Raw genomic sequence first — 12,816 nt, 5'->3', positions numbered from 1 at the left:
TGAGCACGCTTAACCGATCGGTCACCCATCTCGAAATTGCTCCAGGCCGAGCACGCTTAATCTCAGAGTTCCTTCGAGATCGGCTTCCGGAAAACAAGTTACAACTTCTTTATATGAGTATTCTATTAATCCTATTAAGCCCTAGGCTGGGATGTTACAGCCGCCGTCTCATTTGACCGCCACTGTCCCCAAATCTGGTCCCAACTACCGCTACCGCCAGATCTGGCGGTCCGGCCTCAAGTCGCGTCGTCGGGTCCTCCTCATCGTCGCCATAATCGTCGTCGTTGGAGTAGGCGGAGATGTAGTCATCGTCGCCAAATATGCCACGGCGGAGTAGGCGGAGAAGACGAGCCATCGCCATCGTGGCCTCGCTGGGGTAGCCGTCACTGTCCCAGCCTCGACAGGGTAGCCGTCACGGTCGTTAGGGTCCTCCACATCCCGGAACCGCCATCGCGCCCATCCTTTGCCGCAGCCGGTTGCCACCCCCTTCCCCCCCGGTTGCGTTTACCACTTCTGCGTGAGGTGTGGGCCGCTGCTGCTGCCGAGCAAAGCCACCTCGCGCGCTGCCGAGCTACCCCCACCCCCACGCTTGATGTGGACATCGCTCCTACGGATACACACAACAATCCTCCAACGGTCATCCAAGGACCGATAACAAGAGCTCGTGCGCAACAATTGAATTTAGATGTGAGCTCGTTCCTATGTTCTTCTATGTACGAATTTAAGAATAGATTGCTACCTAATAATTATATTGTGATTAGTAACAATGGAGGGGACAAGAAGACACTTGGAGAAGGACTTAGTGCCATGGAAGATCATCGAGGACGTCCAAGTCAAGGTGGAGGCCCAAACCAAGTCGACCTCGAGTGCAATTTGGAGTCCAGGACCAGTTTGCACTAAAACGGGCGCACAGGTCGCATACGTGCTCGGATTGGGGTGTTCTTTATAGGATGGAAAGCTAAGACGATAAACTTTCCAATGATTTTGGTCCCACGTCCAAATACTTTCCGAGTCAAGGGAAATTGACCGAACAATTGATGTCCATAATCTGTCCCAGTGCTGCGTCACCGTATTTGGGCCTTTGGGCCGTGTATCGTGTTGGAACCCATTAGGGTTGCGTCAAGAGGGGGTTGCATGACCCGTGGCCTTTGGGGTTGCAGTACCCGCCATCATCTTTAGGTTTTAGGTTTTGCATGGATTATTCTGTGGAGAACAGTTTCACCGCTAGATCGGTTTGTAAGACCCTAACTTGTGAGGTTAATCATTCATCTGCAATTTTGGTTGTATTCTACCTTGTTCTTGTCTGTATTCTTCGATTGGCAAGTAAGGATTAGCCTTCTTGGTGAGGTCATCCGTGTTTTGACACGGGTGATAACAAGAGGAGACGTGGTGCTGCGATTGCGGGGCTCAAGAGCGTGTTCGTTCAAGAACCCTTGTGCATATCAAGTGGTCTCAGAGGAAATTGAGGTGGATGAGATGAAAATTGAAGCGATCAAGAGTTGGCCGGTTCCACAAACCATCACACAGGTGAAAAGTTTTCTTGGTCTTGCAAGATTCTATCGCCGTTTCGTCATAGATTTCAGCACCTTTGCTGCACCCTTGAATGAGTTGACGAAGAAAGGGGTGATTTTCCATTGGGGAAAGACACAGGAGTAGTCATTTGACAATTTGAAGGACAAGCTTACACACGCACCATTGCTATAATTTCCAAACATTCGTAATACTTTGGAGTTAGAATGTGATGCTAGTGGAGTTGGCATTGGGGGTGTTTTGATGCAAGATGGTAAGACTGTTGCATACTTTAGCGAGAAGTTGCATGGTCCTATTTTGAATTATAACACGTATGATAAGGAATTGTATGCTCTTGTACGTTCTTTAGAGACGTGGCATCATTATTTATGGCCCAAATAAATTTGTTATTCACTCCGATTATGAATCGCTTAAGTATCTTTGCTCTCGAAATAATTTGAATCATAGACATGCTAAATGGGTTGAATTTATTGAATCTTTTCCTTTTTTTATCAAACACAAGAAAGAGAAAGATAATGTGATTGCTGATGCTATACTTTCTTGTCCCAATTTGATTGTCAGATTTTTGGACATGAATCAATTAAAGAACAATATGCGCTTGATCCTGATTTTAAAGAAGTGATGTTGAATTGCAAAGAGGGACGTACTTGGAACAAATTTGTGAACAATGGTGGATTTGTATATAGAGCTAACCGTCTATGCATTCCAGTTGGTTCCGTTCGTCTTTTGTTGATACTTGAAGCGCATGGAGGAGGGTTGATGGGATATTTTGGAGCTAAGAAGACGGAAAATGTTCTGGCCTTGCATTTCTTTTGGCCAAGGATGAGGAGAGATGTAGAGAGGTTCGTGGCACGTTGCACCACTTGTCAGAATGATAAGTCTCGTTTGAATCCACATGGTTTGTATATGCCTCTTCCTGTATCGTCTATTCCTTGGGCAGATATTTCTATGGACTTTGTTTTGGGATTGCCTTGGACTAAGAGGGGGAGGGATAGCATTTTTGTTGTGGTGGATCGTTTTTCTAAGATGGCATATTTCATATCAAGTCATAAAAGTGATGATGCTGTTCATATTGCTGATATGTTTTTCCATGAGATTGTTCGCTTGCGTGGTATGCCTTCTAATATTGTTTCAGATCGCGATGCAAAATTCTTAAGTCATTTTTGGCGCACACTATGGAACAAGTTGGGTACAAAGATATTGTTATCTACAACATGTTACCCACAAACAGATGGCCAAACAGAGGTAGTCAACTGTACTTTGGGTACCATGTTGAGGGCTATTTTGAAGAAAAATTTGAAGATGTGGTTAGAATGTTTGCCTCATGTGGAGTTTGCATACAATCGGGCAACACATTCTACTACCAAGCAGGGGCGGAATTGGGCCTAGGGCAGCTTGGGCCCAAGCCCCACTCCTGAAAAAATTTTTAGTGGACTAGTACCTAGACTTTTTTCAGATTTCCCCAAATCCCGAAGGCCTAGCCCTACTCGTCTGGCCCAGCCCCACACATGGCCTGTTTCAGCCCCACGTCCCTCAGCCCAATACCAGCCCATCAGCCCAATAGATGCACAAGCCCTAATCCCACCTCCTCCCTCTCTCGTGCATCACGGCATCACGCCGCATCACGCATCACCGAACGCCTCAGTGCCACCTCGCATTCTTTCTCTTCTCTCACGCTCTCAGCTTTCCTCCTCTAGTCTTCTCCTCCCTGTCTCTCACATCACCGATTGCTGATTGGAGAGTGGCGACTGCGCAGGGCGGCGCATCTCAGCAGCAGGCAGGGGCACATGGCGCAGGGGGGAAGGCGGGCAGCCGGGCAGCAGCAGCAGCGAGCCAGGGAGCCAAGGAGGGGATCGGCCGGGCAGCAGCAGCAGCGAGCTAGCAGCAAGCCAGAGCAGCAGCAACAGCGAACTATCAGAGGCAAGAAGCGCCCCCCTTTCTCAGCCACTTCTCCACAAAGTTTGATTCCAATTTCCCCAATCAAGGTCAGTGTCCTCTCTGCTCATCGATTTTGCATGTTTGTTTTGCATTTGGTAGCAGTTAGTCAATTAGATTTGGTTTGATTTGCTAGAAGAAGAGGAGCAGAACTTTAAAATCATTCTACCAAGTCCAGTCCAGTGAGTCCACTCCAACTCCAGAAACTGATGAAACTACCCCAACCACAGAAACAGCAGGAACCGGTGCTAGTAACAACGCTCAAAATAATATTGTGCTTGCTCCGAATGTAGTTGTTGCTGACCCTGGGCTTCGCACACCAATTGAACAATTGGATGTGAACATTAGGGATGCTGCTAGAAGGGAGTATTTGTTATTGGGTCCATGTCAACAAGTTGATCATAAATATCCACAAACAAAAATAGGAGGAGTGAAGAGGAGCTTTCAGAAGTCATGGTTCCAAAGACACAAATGGTTAGAGTACAGTGTTGCCAAGGATGCAGCTTTCTGTTTTTATTGCTTTCTTTTTAAGCAACCCCGAGCTGAGAATTATGGTTTTGAATGCTACACGGGTAAAGGGTTTAGGTATTGGAAAAATGCAACTCACTCCTTTGATGCTCATGTTGGTGGTGTCAATAGTGCTCATAATCAAGCTAGAAGATATTGTGAAGCTTTTCAAAACCAGAGACAAAATATTTCACATGTGATAGTTAGCAGGCGCAAGAAATCGGATGAAGAATACTTGGTTCGCATTGCTATAAGATTAGGTGTTGTAAGATTTCTTCTATTGCAAGCTCTACCCTTTTACTGTACTTCGGTGCATATTTAGTAATTGTATTCCAGTCTTGCATTTCTTTTTAGTTCTTGTACTGTACTTCTTTGTACGAATTGATATGGATAGTTGTTAGCCTTCAATTTAAGCCCTAGGCGTATCGAGATCCTGGCTCCGCCACTGCTACCAAGGTAATTCATTTTCAGGTAGTGTATGGTTTCAACCCTCGTGCTCCTACTGATATCTTGTCTTAACCTACTAGTGAGAGGGTTCACAATGATGCTAAGGCACGTGCTGAATTTATTTTAAAAATGCATAAGACAACTAAGCACAATATTGAAAAAATGACTGAAAAGTAAAGAATTGCTGGTAGTAAAGGTAGGCAAGAAGTGGAGCTTGAACCGGGTGATTTAGTATGGTTGCACTTGAGAAATGATAGATTTTTAGAATTGAGAAAGTCTAAATTGATGCCTCGCACAGATGGTCCTTTCAAAATTGTTGAGAAGATTAATGATAATGCATATAAACTTGAGTTGCCCGCCGATTTTCGGGTTAGTCCCACGTTTAACATTTCATATTTGAAGCCATACTTGGGAGAACAAGATTAGCTTGAGTCCAGGACGACTTCAATTCAAGAGGGGGAGGATGATGCGGACATCACTCCTTTGGATATACACAATAATCCTCCAACGGTCATTCAAGGACCGATAACAACAGCTCATGCGCGACAATTGAATTTAGAGGTGAGCTTGTTCCTATGTTCTTCTGTGTACGAATTTGAGAATAGATTGCTACCTAATGAATATATTGTGATAAGGAACAATGGAGGGGACAACTAGACACTTGGACAAAGACTTAGAGCCATGGATGATCATCGAGCACGTCAAAGTCAAGGTGGAGGCCCAAACCAAGTTAACCTCGAGTGCAATTCGGAGTCCAGGACCAGTCTGCACTAAAACGGGCGCCCAGGTCGCATACGTGCTCAGATTGGGGTGTTCTTTACATGGATGGAAAGCTAAGACGATAAACTTTCCAATGGTTTTGGTCCCACATCCAAATTCTTTCCGAGTCAATGGGAATTGACCGAACAAATTGATGTCCAGAACCTGTCCCGTGCTGCGTCACCGTATTTGGGCATTTGGGCAGTGTATCGTGTTGGAACCCGTTAGGGTTGCGTCAAGAGGGAGTTGCACGACCATAAACTGTATGTATCAGTACCCGCCATCTTCTTTAGTGTTTGGGTTTTGCTTAGATTATTCTGTCGAGAACAGTTGCGCCGCTAGATCGGTTTGTAAGACCCCAACTTGTGAGCTTAATCATTCATCTACAATTTTGGTTGTATTATACCTTGTTCTTGTTTGTGTCCTTCGATTGGCAAACAGGGATTAGCCTTCTTGGCGAGGTCATCCGCATTTCGACACGGGTGATAACCAGAGGAGACGTGATGCTACGATTGCGGGGCTCAATAGCGTGTTCGTTCAAGAAGCCTGATCGATTTGTGTCGCGACTCCGCCCAAATCGTTGTTTATCAGAACCTCTCGGAAGATCGGGAACCCTAGTTCACATCACCACCGCTGCAGCCGAGCACTGGCACCCCGCGCTGCTGCTTAGCCACCCCTCCCATGCCGCCCTGAGCTACGAATAGAGAGAGAGATGGGGGGAAAAGGCCGAGAGGCGGAGAGACCGAGGGAAGGGAGAGTGGCAGTGGTGGGCGGTGGGGGCGATCGATTTTAATCGCCTCAAAAAAATTTTTGTAGCAGTCCACTTGATCTACCTCTAGCGAAAACGCTATTTTCGCTGGCGGACACTTAAGAGGTCCCCCTCAAAAAATAGAGTTATTCTTTACGGCGGATCTCTTAGCGTGGCCGGCTGCCAGGGAAAATCGGTTTTCATTGGCGGTCCATAGTCCCCCACCTGTCGTTACGTTATTGCTGGTGGTTTTCGCTAAAAACCGCCAACAAAAATATAAGATGACGCCATAAAAAATCGTTTTTTATAGTTCTCGCAAAGCGAGGGCGCGAGACCGTCTTGCAGGGTGATGGCACGCGACTACGCATGGGAACTATTGCAATTAATAGATTACTTATTATCATTTGCAATTAATTAATTATTGTTATTTCGTAATTGACTAATTGTTAATCAGGATAATTAATCACCAACATTAATCATTTCCAAAGGTGTGTTGCCGTTTGGCCCTGCGAGACTCCTCGGTCTCGCGCCCTCACCCTGGAGACCGCATACATCGTCACACCATCCTTATTTTTGCGCAATGGTTGAGCGATGTCGTATCGATTTTAGCGACAGGCGCAGGACCACACGATCATGGAACAATGGACATACAGTTCACTGTCTTTTAAAGGGACTTGCAGATAACTGCAATCAACATGAGGGCAGACGTACTGTTGGTGACAACGCCAATTAACAGCACACTTTTTAGTTTTTATTTTACTAACGGGGCTAGAATATTAGGTGGGATTGGATTAAACTCTACCGATGTGATATGGCAATCTACTAATCAACGGCTAGATCTTTCTAATTAATGTGGGAGCTCGTAGAAAGTGTTCGATTAATATAGGTCTAGATTGCTATTTCTTTCATTAGTTAGTAATTAACTAATAACTAATCAGGATAAATAATGACCATCATTAATCATTTCCTAAGGGGTGTTGCTGTTTGGCCCTGCGAGACCCCTCGGTCTCGCACCCTCCTACATCGTCACACCATCGTCATTTTTTGCAACGGTTGAGCGATGTCGTATCGATTTTGCACTCCAATATAGTGACGACAGTATGTTTGTGCCAAGAAAATATTAGTAACTAGCAAATTTTCGAAGTTGAGCGATGTCGTATCGATTTTGCACTCCCATATAGCGACAGGCACGACCGCACGATCATGAAACAATGGACATACATATCACTGTCTTTTAAAGGGACTTGCAGATAACTGCAATTAACATGAGGGCGTACGTACTGGTGGTGACAACGCCAATTTACAGCACATTTTGTAGTATTTGTTTTACTAACTGGGTTAGATTAGATAGAATGAATTAATAATTATGGAAAAGCTTTAGTGTACCAAGACAGAACTTATCACTACTTAAAAATACCCCTCCCTCTTTTTTCTCTTACTCGTTTTAAATTTACCCCTCTTTCTCTCCTCTCCTCTCCTCTCTATCTCTCATCTCTCTGTTCTCTCCTCTCCTCTCCACGCGGCCTCACTCCTCTCCTCTCCTCCCTCCCAACGGTGACAGCGGCAGCGGAGGGCAGGTGCGGGGCCATCCCAACCCAACCCGCCCCGCCCTGCCCCGTTGCCACCCCTAGACAGCACTCCCATTCTAATCTCGGATACGATTAAGAAGTATTCACTGTGTCCCAAAATTAAGTTATGTCTACTATTCAAGCCTTGTCCTATCACCGTCTCATTTTAACCAACCATAATCATTATACTGTTAGTTTCATTACCTGCTGTATGTTCTAAAGAAACGACGACATTCTACTACAATCATTCTCACATTTTTTTTCTAATATACGTCCCTAACTCTAAAAATACTTAATTCCCCAAATCTCAAAATAATTGAACAATTCGATTTATTGTTTATCCCAAAATAAATTACCACTTTGGAGTACTAGTGGTCTCGTTAAAATTATTCATTCTACAACCAACAGTCCTCCCACTCGCAAGCAATCCTTATTTGAGTGTCATGTAATTCATTTATCTCCTCTTATAATTTACACCATCATTGGTAAAGCTGTCAATTATTTTAGAACAGAGAAAATACATTTCTTTTTTTTTGTGAGGGGAGAAAATACATTTCAGTTATTTGTTAGTTATTTTAGAACAGACAAAATACTTTTCTTTCCAACGGAATCTTTGTTACATTTGATCAAGTTTATAAAAAAATTAACAACCACTACTAAAAAACACGCATAGGTGTCGCCCACAATGGTACCGGTTAGCTAAAAACCGGTACCTATAAGGCACTTCCCGCCAATAGAGCGAAAAACCGGCACCTATAACAGTTAATTGGTGTTGGTTTTAGTTGGGAGGGACATTGGGCACTAAAAATCCTCCCGCCAATGGTCCAAAAATACAATAGGTGGCGGCCGTGCACAAAAACCGACACCGATATCAAAGGTGTTGATGCAAAAAAACACACACTGGCCTGGAAGATCTGCTTAACTTCTGTGCAGGTCCAAAATCTTGCTTTTAGGTTCGTGAGTGTGGTTCGTGAGCGTGCCAGTTGATTTGATCCTGCAATCAACAAGAAACAAAAACAAAGAAACCGTGGTTAAATCTATAAATGATAGCCGATCGGCCAGTCGCCGATGACTCATCATTTATCTTCAAGCCGATGCCATATGTGAATTGATCGGCAGTTATAAATAAGCAAGACAAGACTAAATCTACTCGATCGGCTGTAGATATTAATGCTGTATAATCCTTCTATCGATGTATATTTAAACCAAGTAATTAGGATAGATCGGTCGCCATGCCGAGACAGTATAAATTACTTAGATCCAAGTATACCTTAACAAGGAGATTATAAGCATTCATAGCATAGCCGATTAGATAGATCTAGCATGTATCGGCTAGTACTCCGATACCACTCTATATTAAGATGTTAAAACAGATAGAACATATCAAACAAAAGCTTAATATACTTTATTGCAATAAGATCTTAATATAAAGGGCATATTTGGCATATCGATTAAGTATATAAAACATAAACCTAAATCAGGTAAGATCGGCTGAAACCCCGATACTACCCTAATTGACAACCAAAAGCAGCCTAGAGATTGAGATTCTAATCACGATTTATAAAGTCAAACTCAACTGATGCAGCTATAAGTATGGAAAGAATAACAATATCTAGACAATAAAGCCGTTGGATGTTTCATTGGATGGTGAATACCCTATATAATCTAAGTCAATATTAGTATTTAACCTAATCGGCTGTCTTCTAACGATAGATGTTGGCCGATTAAAGATAACAATATTGTCAAAGATTATATAGGATATGTGATAACTCGACGATTTATATAAACAGGATTAGAGTGTCATAAAGATGGAAGCACTAATCCCGAGAACGCAAGCCGCCATAACAAGCTTTACCTCTAGTTGAAGATCGAAACCGATGCAGCTCAACCCGAAAGCAAGAACTCGTCGAGATGAAACGAAAGTAAAAGCGTGGTGATGCGCCGAGATTGTATTGAACGATTGTTGTTTGATTACATGGGTTCGGGTCTTATTTATACCCGAGATACAAAATATGTCCTTGTCGGACATGACTCTTATATCTAACAAACTCTAAGATATCATAAGTCTTTGCGGCAGACTTTTGCCCAAACTTATCTCTAAGGAAATTACATAAAATATCCTAATTAATAGATACAATTGCCTTTTCAGGACTCAATTCGTGCGTGGCAATTCATATGAAGCACATTAACTCAACCCGACAACTTGTACCAAGTCGCATTGCCAAAATCGGCTCGATTGGCTACCTTGTCCGATTCGAACTCCGCCGATCTGGTCGCAGCCGATTCGGACTTCAAACGATCCTCGCTCTGTTTCTAAAACGATCTATCTCTTGGATTCCACTTCGGTTTCATCTTCATCCCCGATACTTAAATTACCAAATTTGGTCGTTAACAAAAGGTGCCGGTTATTTAATCAAACTAATACCTATAAGGCCTTAAACCTTAGTGTGGTTTGACGGGCACGTCTCAGGCTGGAGTGGACTGGCACGCTGAGTCCCAGCAATATCTCTTATGCAATTTAGTGATGAAATTGTATTCGTGTATGTTTACACATTGTGGAGATGAAATACACTTGTATATATGTTTGGAAATTTTGGGATGTGGGTGATATGAATTGTTGTGGGATTTTAAAATGAGTCTTCTTGGAAATGTGGAGGATGTGGATGTGCAAGATGTGAATGTAATATTTTGTGATTTTATGTGGAGGATGTTGTTGGTATTTCTTAACGACATTACTAGAAATATAATTCCCAGTTATTGTGCCAGAAATACTCCAGGTATGTTATGGTTACAGAGTTCATCCGCAAGCGCACGGATATACCATTGTAGCATTTCACCCAAGAGTATTCCAAGGGTATCGTATTTATTTAATCCTGTGTGAAGATCATAGTAGAGAGAACCGGACTAATAATTTATATGTTACTTGTAATAATCATAGTCTAAGCATTGGTTAAGATAAATCAAAGGGTAGAGTGACACACAAGCAGGGAGCTACTCATTCTCATACTAAAATATCTAAGCTAAGTGGAAAGAAAACAGAAAGAGAATCTATTCCTATACTTCTAATATACATAGTATACATATATTCTAGTTATACGATTAACTAGCTAATACTCTCTTTCCGATGCTCTCCTGGTACTTCGAGAAGCCACCCCTGACTGCCGAGTTCCTTACGACAGCCCATCATGACCATACAACCGGGGCTAAATACGGAGGAGTACCCTCCCAAGAAAATTTACTTAGGACTATATACACGCGTGGAGAAATACCCGTACTGAGCTGTCACCATCAGCGGCCCACTTCTCATCCGCAGCATATAACCCCAAATAATGATATCCCGTAATCTAGACACCACGCCTAAACTACCAGATACTACTTTAATATCATCGTCATGACATAGAGTAATTGCGAAAGTAAACATTATACCAGTACCTATGCATCTCCCAGACAAGCTAGAAGTATTATCAGTATAACATGTACATAAAGTAAAGATGGTATTCATATACTCGGAAAGTATTTCAATACCATAAATGTATAAAGAAGAGTATTCTAATAAAAGTACAAAGTTTACAAAAGAGGAAAGGAAAGCTACTAGAGCCATACCCGAACTCTTCCGAAGGCTTCCGGACTCCGATTTCTATTCTATTCCTATTCCACTAGCTTGAGAAAACTAAACTAAACTTGAGAGAATATGAGAGAGCTTTGCTTGGAGTATGTGAGTGAAGTGAGAAGAGGAGCTCTTTAATAGGTTGCCAATGACGGTTGTGGCAGTTGGAATGGTCGGAATTGCCCTCCAACTGTCATTGTGGAGTGATCCACGTCATCCAGAAGAAACCCTGCATCCAACAGTGCCAGGGGGGTTCGGCCAAACCCCCTAGTTCGGCCGAACCAGGGGCCGGCCCAACCAGCCCAAGTTTTTGTTGGCGGCCTCCTTTGTTGCTTCTCTTCGCAGACTTGTGAATTTTGGCCCAATTCATCGTGTCAATTTTGAGTTCTTGGTCCATTCATACATAAGTCTGATTCACGACATCGTCCGATTGATTTATCGTCTGATTTGATGTCGATTCTCTTCCACTTTATGGTTATTCTCTGCAAAAGGTTAGTGAACCAAACACTAGTGGAATATTATAATCCTAACATGAATATGCATTGCAAGCATAACTAGTTCTCCTCTATTTTGGTAATATTGACGGTCGAAACTGATCGCTAATGACTGTCAATAGATGCGAATATTATTGTGTCATTTTTGTGATTTCTGTGTTTCAGGATAAATATTGTATTTCACAATATATTTTTTTTGGCTTTTAGAATTGTAGGTGCCAGGTCTTATAAAGAACTGACACCTATGTGGCGGCTACGTCTGACACAAAAACCATTATAGGTGCCGGCTATAACAATATAGGTGTCGGTTCTTGGTGTCCAACCGGAATCTATAGTACTATATAGGTGTTGGTTCTTGACGTAGAACCGGCACCTATAATTTTATAGGTGTCAGTTCTGGGTGCACAACCGGCACCTATAGTGCCATATACACACCGGCACCTATAATACCATATAGGTGTCGGTTCTTGGTTTATAACCGGCATCTATAATATTACAGGTGCCGGTTATAGAACCGACATCAATGACTTTGATAATAGGTGCCGACCAAAGGGTGTCGGGCTTGAAACCGGCACCTATAGGGCCTTAAAAACCGGCACTAATGACTGTTTTTGTAGTAGTGAACATGTAAAATATGTTTTAGTATTTAATGATATTAATATCATTAAATCTAACAGTGCATATATTTTCATAATATGTTTGTTTTGTGTTGAAAATAGTACTATATTTTTCTTTAAATTTAGTGAAACTTACAGATGATTGACTAGAAAAAATCAAACAACTTATAATAATATGAGACGGAAGGAGTATAATGGATTGAGTATACTAGCTGATAACCCGTGCGTTGCATGGATTATTGTTGTTGGTATATAAAGTTAGAACTTTCAATTATAAATCGAATGCATTGTGTTTAAGTTCTATTAAAATATATACATGGATTTATTGTAATGTTTTATAGAAAAAAGAGCACGTGGAAGAGTATGCTAGCAATTTGACGAAATTTCATCATATATATATGTTTTTCAACTGATGATATTGCTCCAAAGTTAAAAAAGCAATTTTATTTTGAAAATCATGCCTAGCTACAATCATGAAATATATTAAGCTTGGAAGATTATTGACAGAAAAAAATAGAATGCAAGTGCGGTATGTATAATTCCAATTAATTCATCAAATAGGAGTACTGATTTGCCGTGAAACTCCAATTATGAATTCATAATG

This window comes from Oryza glaberrima, chromosome 12, assembly GCF_000147395.1.
Source record: "Oryza glaberrima chromosome 12, OglaRS2, whole genome shotgun sequence".
Lineage (NCBI taxonomy): Eukaryota > Viridiplantae > Streptophyta > Magnoliopsida > Poales > Poaceae > Oryza > Oryza glaberrima.
The sequence above is the reverse complement of the archived record's forward strand: the minus strand, read 5'-3'. Positions refer to the sequence as shown.